The sequence below is a fragment of the Aythya fuligula genome, chromosome 5 (assembly GCF_009819795.1).
Source record: "Aythya fuligula isolate bAytFul2 chromosome 5, bAytFul2.pri, whole genome shotgun sequence".
Taxonomy (NCBI): domain Eukaryota; kingdom Metazoa; phylum Chordata; class Aves; order Anseriformes; family Anatidae; genus Aythya; species Aythya fuligula.
The window spans coordinates 40,601,107-40,611,106 of NC_045563.1; the positions used below are offsets into that span (position 1 = coordinate 40,601,107).

The following is a 10,000-nucleotide window of genomic DNA, read 5'->3' on the forward strand; positions in this document are numbered from 1 at the left end:
TTGGGGTTCCATAAACTGCTACCATAAATAAGATGTGCAAACAATTCTAAAATTATATTTTGTTCAAATTACAATAGTTCTTTGATCTTACTCATTACACATGAGCTGATACCTTTAAGTGGTTGCACAGGCATTTTCTCCCAGGTTAAAAAAGTCATACCTCCCAGCTAGTACTGGGTCTGCAATGAGACAACAGATGATTAATTCCCAAGGAACCAGTTTCCTTTTATTGTTCCTTTCTATCAGACATCAAAATGCTACCAGCAGACCAGATACCTGCTAAATAACAACACGTCACTCAGTCAGTGCTGTCGTACCACTCACTAGATGAGTAAGTGTAAAGCTCAGTTTTCAGCAAAGACGCTTAAAAAATATATCATAAATTGTTAAAGACACTTAAAACATCCTACCACGGTTTATAAACTAACACGTTACTCAAACTTAACAAACAAAAGGCACTGAAAATGAAAACCCAATAGCAATTCTGTTGCATTTGCACATAGCAATTGGTATACATCATTATATATCCTTGACAAAAATATTCCTATTTTATGTTAATAAAAATATATGTCTCTTTAGGCAAGGATTTAATCTTTTGCTTATGCTATCCACCTACTTTGGGAAGTTACACATTGGCAAATAGTAGCAAAAACTTGGAAGGTGGTAAATATTAGGGCTAATTATGTGCTTAGGTAAGTTAGCAGTGATTAGGGAATTATACAGTAAAGTCTTGCTACTCTATATTCAGTGCATTATGTTTTCAATAATCGCTCTAGCAAGTACTTAAGTGACTGTGATACACTAAGGAATGACCAATACTACTGCATAAGGGAAAGTTGAACATCACTAATCTCTTGCAATTTTGGGGCACGTCATAATAAAGCACAATAAAGAAAAAAAAAAAAGAAAAAAAGATTGTTTTCAAAATATTTGGAAACCTAGTCACACACACACACACACAAAAGTCCCAAAGCACTGTCAAGGATTAGACCCTGAGAATAAGAATAAATACATGTCCATTTTCTCACAGCAGAAGTTAACAGTAGTGTGAAAAAAGTTGACACATATAATCACATTGTTTAAAATGTTTTGTAAGGACCTAAAAAATGCAAGTGATAAGGTTATAAGGGATTCAAATATGCCAAACTCAGGTTATGATCCTGCAGATGAATCTAAGTAAACTGGCACCGATTGAAAAGCTGTCGCTCCACACACCTGCAAGTTTCACATCAAGTATGTGACTGCCTTGCACATGCAACTTCAGTGCTGGGCCCTCATTTCATTTAGTGAAAGAAAGACAAGCATAAAGCATGAGATTAAGGCTAATTGAATGCATGTTTTAATAGCACATTGAGAATAAGAATTTTCTAAATGAAATGTGTGCTTCTTCCTTGTGTTTGTTTAACTATTTTACCCATCTGAAGAGAAACATAAAAATAACTAAATAAAGCAATCCTTGATAGTGCATACAAGTATATAGCTCTACAGTGTGGGAGTGGCTAAAGAAAGCACCAAGGAAAAGGAGAGTCAGCCCTGAAGGAGGGAAAAAGAAGGAAGTTCTTCAGTAAAGCAGATGAAAATCTGATTTTCAAAAGCAAGAAGGGATTTGGGGCAGGCAATAAAGTTGACAGTCAAGAAGAAAGTTTTTGGAGTAGCTGTATTACTTAGGATTCAAAATATTTATTTGATAATATTTTAAGAAGCTATTTCCATTACTTGAACTTTTAGTTTTTCCTAACTTTCCTATAGAAAACAATATGTTATAGACCCAGTTGCACCTCCTAAAGAAGAAGAAAAAATGAAGAAGAAAAATGAAGAAGAAAAAAAAGCTTTACACTGCAATTCCCAGTCATTAGGTAATTATGGGATTCCACTGTTGAAAAAGTGCAGAATTTGGGGCAGCATTTGGAGATTATGCCTTCAGAGACACTAGAATGGAGTCAAAGATACAAAACATTCCAAAATCAACAACATCGAGTCATGCACGGGGAAAGATACAGGTCAGTTAGTTGTATGTTCTACTAGTCTCTAAATTGACTGAAACAAGCCTGAGCATTTCCTAACAACTAGATGTAATTAGGATAAATGAGAAGAAATGGACTTGCGAACACCACCAAGCTCCTTATAACTGATAGCTCCTATGGATATAGACTCACCTGGAACAATTAGATTCAGTTCTGTCATCCTATTTCAAAAATGTCCACTGGAAGCACCAGGGGTTCAAAGATAGAAAAGAACCATCGGCGCACAGAAAAAACATTTATTTTATGAGACAAACACCCACAAAAAAGAATACCACAGAAGTAAGATGACTGCTTACCATTTCTGCTCAGTCAGAACACCAACGAACATTAACTCTGAATAATACACTAAAACCTTTCTTCTGTGCAAAGATACACGTTTATGAGATCTGTAGCTACAAAACATCACTACCGAGGACATCAAAGGATCTTAAAAATGCTGGATATTTAGAACTGTGAGTATTCAAATTAAAAAGAAAAGCAAACTGTAAGAGTAGCAATTCTCGAATCATCATTTTGGAAATGATACAGAACCAAAGCCAGCATTTGCTTTAAGAACTTGTTTGGAAGACAGACAAGTGGGTAATGGATATCTTGTTCGTGTCTACTGTAGAAAATTATTGTATTTTTATTTGGTAGAAGTTGGGGGTAGAGCTTGCCAACATACCCAGTACTACCTATTGTCAAGCCCAGGATCCAAGACTATGAAGCAATGCATAGCTGTTTTGTTCTCTTCTGAAGGTTGACATATCTTAAGTATCTTTATTGTTCTCCCATCTTGCAGCATGACAGACAGAGGCAACACTTTATCTAGATTGCAATTGCAGGGGCACAGCAGGGAGAAATATGTTCTCAGTGAAGTTTTGCAAAACCTACTGACTAGGGCTGCATTCATTGCTGTAAAAACCGTTATCCCAATCAAACAATTTTTGATTAAAAGATCACTAATTGATCTGGTATGATAATTATCACATTAATACATAATGTGATGCTGCCAAAAAACATTAATTAGACTAGTAATGCTGTAATTGCATGATGGTAAAAACTACCATTTTACCAAAGATCTATTCTGGCACCTACTTGAAGACCAGGTGCCAAATTAAAAACCTATCTCATACATTAAAAAAAAGATTTCAAGGAATTTGAGATAAAAAGCTAGATACACACATTAGCTAGGAAAGAGTGGTTTGAAAGGAACAAATTCATCAACATTCTTCAATACTCTCCTCACCTACCTTAACAGGAAGACTGCAGAAGAAAGGCATTTTAGCCAAACAATGTAAAATTGTACTTGTCTAGCAACAGAACAACAGAACTCTTACTGTAAGAGTGAAATTCTTTCATAAAAGGGAATGACAAAAGGAATAAACGGAGACTCTTGTGCATAGTCTGAGACTGCACAATGAAAACAGGGCCCCCACCACTATTTTCCCCTCATGAAACGCATATTTCTTTCACTTTGTCCTCTCTTACAAATACAGAACATTTGTATATATGTATTAAAGCAAAAAGCACCAAAACCTTCACTGCATGTGCTTCTCCTTGGGAGAAAAGGAGAGAACACGTGACAGATATGTGGTCACACAGCTTAACACACTACTGGAAGGCATTCATATACAGTAGGATAAATGAAGGATAAGCTCCCATACAGAATGTAGTAGTAGTAAATCACAGTGGAAAAATGACTTTTTAATGACTTTTTTTTTTTCTTCTTTCACCACTCCACATAGGGTTGTTGAGCCACAAAGAATTTTTTGGGAGAGGTATCACAAGTTTAATGTACATGAATAATATATCAAAGTCAACTAACGTATTCTTGAAAAGAGTAAGCAATCAGTAAAAAGCCATGCATGTTACACAGACTTGAAATGTATCCATGTTTCACTGGGGAAAACTAGTGAGGAATAGTTTTAATTTTTAATTAAGAAGAAGTACTATAGCCCATTCATTAAATATGTTTTGAATGGCTCCATCGTGAATTAAGGTCAAAATACATTTTCTAAATTCTCAAGCTATGACGTAGGATTAGCTTTATTGATTTTCTGCTTGATTTGTAGGAGCCCCCAATCATTATTTTGACAGTTTTATCATACAGTAATAGACTTCCTTTTAGATAATTACAGTTACTACATTCAATTTCAATCTTTCGTAGGACTTTACTTATATAATCACACCTAGATGACATTTCTTTCTTTAGTCATACATATCCCAATAAACTATTTATTTTAACATCATAATTTTAAGGATTACTAAAACAAGTTCAAGAGTTAACTATACAAGAAAACTCTGGTCTTTGAAATCTTCTGTTCCAAAATTCACTTTTTAAGTAATGAGCACCTACTTTAGGAAAACAAAAAGCAGAATAGGTAACATTAAGAGACAACAAGTTACTTAAGGTTTTCAGTTGTAAGCATCTCTCATTTCAATCTGTACCTGTTGTTTCTCAAACTACTGCCATGTGCAGCTGTCAGCAGCCTGGATCCATCTTCTTGATGACTTCCCCACAGGCACCAGCCAGGCTGCTGTTCAGCCCCCTGAAACCAACCATCTCTCCTCCCAGCTGAGAAACCCCTGTCCCTTCAGCCTCTCCTCACTGGGAAAGCGCTCCAGCCCCTTCACCATCCTAGTGAATTCTCCAGTGAACTCCCTTCAGTCAATCAATGCCGATCTTGTACAGCTGTGGTTTAATCCAGGAGGAGTCTGGAGCATACTGCAAAGCATACTCACAACTTTTCTCTGACAGTCTCAACGATGTCAAACAGCACAGTGCTGATTGCACTAAAACCATGAAGCAATGTGACTGAGTGGGGTCTGCACATGTTTTCCCCTCCTGGCTGAGGTTTCTAAATACATTTCTGCATGGCCTTGACTATTTAAAGTTTAGTTATTCATTTAAAAATAAGAACAGATTTAATGTGGCAGCATTGTATTTTGTTGAACTGCTTATTTTCTAGTGATTTGCAAATAGCGGGTTCCAGTCTCCTTAGTCAAAGAAGTGAGTAAACTCAGGTAGTTTATTGCCTGAAGTCTATATCATCTTTTAGGGAAAGGGGAATAAAATAAAGAGGGGCAGATGGGAGAGAAGGTATTTTAACTGCATTGGAAAAAGAAAACAATCACAGCCCTCAGCAAATTGTTTTTCAGTGCTTTTTCAATTGCTTTTCATTGTTTTCTTCACTGTTTTACATTGGCTGCTTAAGACAGTTCTGAGGATGTCAAGTGTTTGGATCTCCCTTTCAGATGACTTCCTGCATTTTGTTGCATAATCAGCTCTTTAATTGAGATGTCTCAGTAGCACCCTTCAGGCACTGCATGCAGCATCCGTTTTAGCTTTTATCCTTTTTACCCAAGCAGAGCTGTTCTGAAGTACAGCAAAGTTAAGTCATATAATGTGTTTTGAGCTCCCCCAGTACACTGGGTATGGATACTGTGGTTCTTCAGGGCAAAATTTGTGGAAAGATGTTCTAGACATCTTTCACACAATCCTTGTGCTTTAGCATTGTGCTACCTACATGTGAGGGGGAAGATTTGAAGAGAAGTTTAAATTGGGTTATTTGCAGTAAAATCCATTTTTAGAGAAGACAGCACGCCCCATTACCAATGCTGTTGTTAAGTTATGCTGAAGCAGAAATATTTACCCAGATGTTAGTGCATCGGATCTTGAAGGTATGCATCTCACACTAAAGGATGTCTACCTCACATGAGTTTGAGGATATTCACTTCTATAAATAAAAATGACTTACTGTAGCAGATGGCCATGATCTAACATCTGAGATGACACTGGTCAGGTAGCTCACCTATAGACAGTGTTTAATACAAAGCATGTTTTCTATCTACTCAGGATGCAGGCTTTCTCTAATATATTCTAGAAAGAGAAGTTCAAAACAAACAAGTCCAAAGAAAAGCAACTTTTAGAATTTGAAGGCAAATAGCTTTTCTCAGCAATACTGTCTCAAGAAAAATTCTCTCTAGCACCGATTTATCAGTGCACTACTGAGGCTGCATTCATCAGGCATTTATACAGAAATGGGAAAACTCAGACTTGCTCAGTGTTATAGAAAAGCTACTGAATTTCTTCAGGAAAAGTGGACAACAGACTTATAGAAGTTAAAAAGAAAAATCGTTCTTCATGCTGTGTTCATCCATTTTTCCCCTTCTAGTTTAAAGAGGAAGCAGGAAAAAAGCACATGTGGATTCAGAAGTGTCTAGCTCTCATAAATCCATGCCTGTCAAGTGTTAAGATTGAATCCTCGTCTTTGCTTTGACACAAGCTCTCTGTAAGACTGTGGCCAAGTAAATTAACCTGTTTATGGTTCAACTGTTTCATTTGTAAACTGGGAATAGTATTTGGACCACAACTCAAGCAAGCCTAGTGAATAAGCCAGTATTTCAAGATCATCAGGAAAGGGGTGTGTAGTGGTTAGAAACCCAATCATGTCAGCACCATTCACTTCACTTCAGTAGTGCATGCTGTCCAGAATAAGTGGAAATAAAAGCATTATCTGAAATATTTTCTCTCATATAACAAGAAAAAAAAGACCAGAGATTCACTAAAGATATCAGTATTCATGCCGAAAGTATATAGTAAAAAGTAGTCAAATGAAAACTATTCTTTTTTATTGTAGCTTCAGTCTCTTGCTTCTGTTCCGCTGTGCTTTTTTCATCTAAGAGTTAATGGGATGAGAAAATAAACTGCTTGCATGCATCCAGCACTGGGATTCCAGAAACACTCCCCATCTTCTTCAGAGGAAGTTTTAATTCAGTTGCCAATTTTCATCTGCAAGAGAAGTTTGCTTTGAATACCTGCATATGAGACCTGTTCTCTAACCGCATCCCTACATCACCAGGCTATTATATGGCAAATTAAAAAAGGAGCTTGTTAACACTGAAAGAAAAATAATTCCCCATTCCTAAAATGAGAATAAAAAAACAAAACAGGACCATATTCTAATTTCTGGGGCAGAATCTACTCTGTAAATGCAAGCAGGATAGTCTCATTTGTTTCTGTTTTGAGAATGCTAAATTCATTTTCACTAGTGCAACTAATATGTTTTTAAAATTGTCTCTACCTCACTGGCTTTCCATTCTTACCAAGGCTTCTAAAAGAAAGAATAGTGAGATACCTAAAAAATAAAATTTTGTTTTTCATTTTTTATTTTTCCCCCCAAACAGGGAACCTCTACTTCTGGGAACATAGCTTAAACATCTGGTATATTTCCTGCCTCTGTAAAAATATTCTGTCTTATCAGTATGATAGGGAGATGGAGAAATGAAAAAAATGCAAGTAACTTCCAATGCTTGTTTAGAAATACTATCATTATTCACTACTAAAACTGACACTTTCTCAAGAATCTGTGTTTAATAATGTGCACAAAAACGTAAGGAAACTGTAATTTATGCAACTGTATCTTTTTTTGCAACAGTGAAATCAACTAACTGTGGTTCATTAAGTTTGCATTTTATTGACTGACAGAAGTTATCCAGCAAAATACCCTTGACTTAAGAAAAAAACTCCTTTCCTTATACTAATTGGCTGGAACAAAGTTTCATCAACATGAAAAACCACACCAAAAAGTACACCAGCACCTTGTCAATACGTACTGTGCATTTTTACTAGAGGAGGCCACCCTACACAATTTAAGTTTTTCATATATTCACTAGACAAAGAGTAAAGGTATTGTTGTATCCAACATTGTTTTTAAAAACAGTAATTCTATTTATTATAATATTATATTTATATTTAGCATTTTCACAGCCTAAAAGACTACTGTTTGGCGGTGTTTTGTTTCTAGGTTTGATAGGCACATACTAAATTCTCTCACAGTTGCTGTGTTTTAGCATAATTCCAGGCTACCAGCCTGAAAACAAATCTTTACCTCTATGGATTCTGCATTCTGATAATTAGTCAGTGGTAATACACTTCTAAAAGATGAATCATATTCCCACTGTATATGTATCAGGTGGTAAACGTTTTGTAATAAGGAAAAATATGAAATAAGAGTTATTCAAATATATATTTTAGTTCCTGGGGATTTAAGTAATTTGATATTCTTGTGTAAGAGCTTCTGCAGAGCTGAAAATAACTTCTAAAAGCTAAGTATGAAGCATTTTCTAACAGAGGTAATACAACTTTGAGATGTATTTTATCTATGCTAAGGATTGTTGACATACAAGGAGCTTACGTTTATGTAGTATTCACAAAGCACATAGATTATTTATGTTAGGTATGCTGTAATAAACATACTAGACAAATTTGAAATCAGAATTTTAAATTATTTTTATTATACTTACTGTCTAAAATCTAATAATTATAGTTGCATCATGCAATTTGTAATGCTGAAGAGTGCTTGTTTTACAAGTTTTCTAATTCTTGCCTTCCATTTCTCTGCCTTCACTTGGCAAGTAGACTGTGGATGTATTTCAAGTGAAGCAATGATTACTAGCACTGCTCTGCTCAGCTTCACAGAATGATTGAGATTGGCAGAAGCCTCTAGAGGTCAGCTGGTCCAGCCCCCTGATCAAGCAGGGACAACTACAGCAGGTTGCCCAGTACCATGTCCAGGCAGCTTCTGAAGATCTACAAGGAGGGAGACTCCACAAACTCTGGGCTACTTGTACCAGTGCTCCATCACCTGCACAGTAAAGTGCTTCCTGATGTTCAGGTGGACCCTTCTGTGTTTCCAGTTCGTGCCCATTGCCTCCCGGCACTGGGCACCACTGAAAAGAGCCTGGCTCAGTCCTCTTTGCACCCTCCCTTCAAGTATTTAGACACACTGATAAGACCGCCCAAGCCTCCTCTTCTCCAGTGTGAGCAGGCTCTCTCAGCCTCTCCTCACAGGAAACATGCTTCAGTCCTTTCATGATCTTGGTAACCCTCATTGGACTCGTTTCAGTATGTCTAGGTCTCTCTTGTACTGGGAGCCCTAGAACTTGAGCACAAATTACATCTTATTGCTTTTTTTTTTAAATAAACATTTCACCAAAAGATGAGTGTAGAAATCCTGATAATATTGGCTTCTCTTTCAAACTTGTGTTGTTTATTATTCAACAGCTAAAATGAAGTATTGTAAGGTGGGAGGATATTCTGACTTCATTTACATGTTACTGTCATGTTAATATTCCACAGCTGGTGGTCATACAGATTTAGCTTACGATTGTATTTCATTGTAGTATAGAAGTATAAATAAATGCAGCGCAGAAAAGGTAAGATTAAAAAATGTACAAGTTTTTGCACTTTCCTCTTTATGTTCCACATTGCAATTATTAATTTCTATCCCTGTTTAACATCTTTATCTGGAGAATACAAAAAAAGAGCATTCTTATTTCAAGTTTGCAGATGACACCAAACTGGGGAGCAAGGGTCTTAGGCAAGCTAGAGGAATGGCCCTGCAGAAATCTATTTAAAATTTAACAAAGGCAGAGTCCTGCACCTGGGAAGGAGGAACACCCTGAATATAATGCAGCCTGGGACTGACTGTGCATTCTGCAGAAAAGGACCAGGGGGCCCTGGCTGGGCAACAACCTGAATGTGAACCATCACTGTATTCTGGTAGTGGAGAAGGCCAACAGCAACCTGGGTTTTATTAACAGGAGCAGAGCCAGTAGATGGAGGGAACTGATTATCCCCCTTTACTTAACACTTATTGGAACCCATCTAGAATGCTGCCTTGCACCCTGCAATTTACCACCTGGAATTTAACGTCTTAAAAAGATTCCAAATCTGTAAGTATAGAAATTACCTATTTTAAAGACATCATCATTTTTACTTTTCTTTTTAGGATTACAGAGATAACTGCAATCAATGATCTAGGTTTATAAGGTTTCATTATGCTTGTATAAGGCACCCTCTTCCCCTGGCCCCACAGTTTTGTTTGGAGTTAATCTTCCATACATTGATAGAATAATCTGATAGATTTAATAAGGTAATAGGCAGAAGAATTATTACAGTGCTTGGTTGAATAATAGGTTTTGAACTCGGT

General features: G+C 36.5%; 1 protein-coding gene across 11 annotated transcripts in view; it reads right to left on the reverse strand.

Moving 5' to 3' along the window:
- Positions 1 to 10,000, reverse strand: part of C5H15orf41 (chromosome 5 C15orf41 homolog) — a 128,271-nt gene that overhangs the window by 81,110 nt on the left and 37,161 nt on the right. Inside the window, exon 1 of one of the 11 annotated variants that reach the window (XM_032189350.1) lies at positions 2,321 to 2,507. The exons of the other annotated variants lie outside the window; for them this stretch is intronic. The gene's annotated coding sequence lies outside the window, so the exon portion shown is untranslated. Of the gene's footprint in view, positions 1 to 2,320; positions 2,508 to 10,000 lie in introns of those variants that run through there. 11 annotated transcript variants of the gene reach the window in all.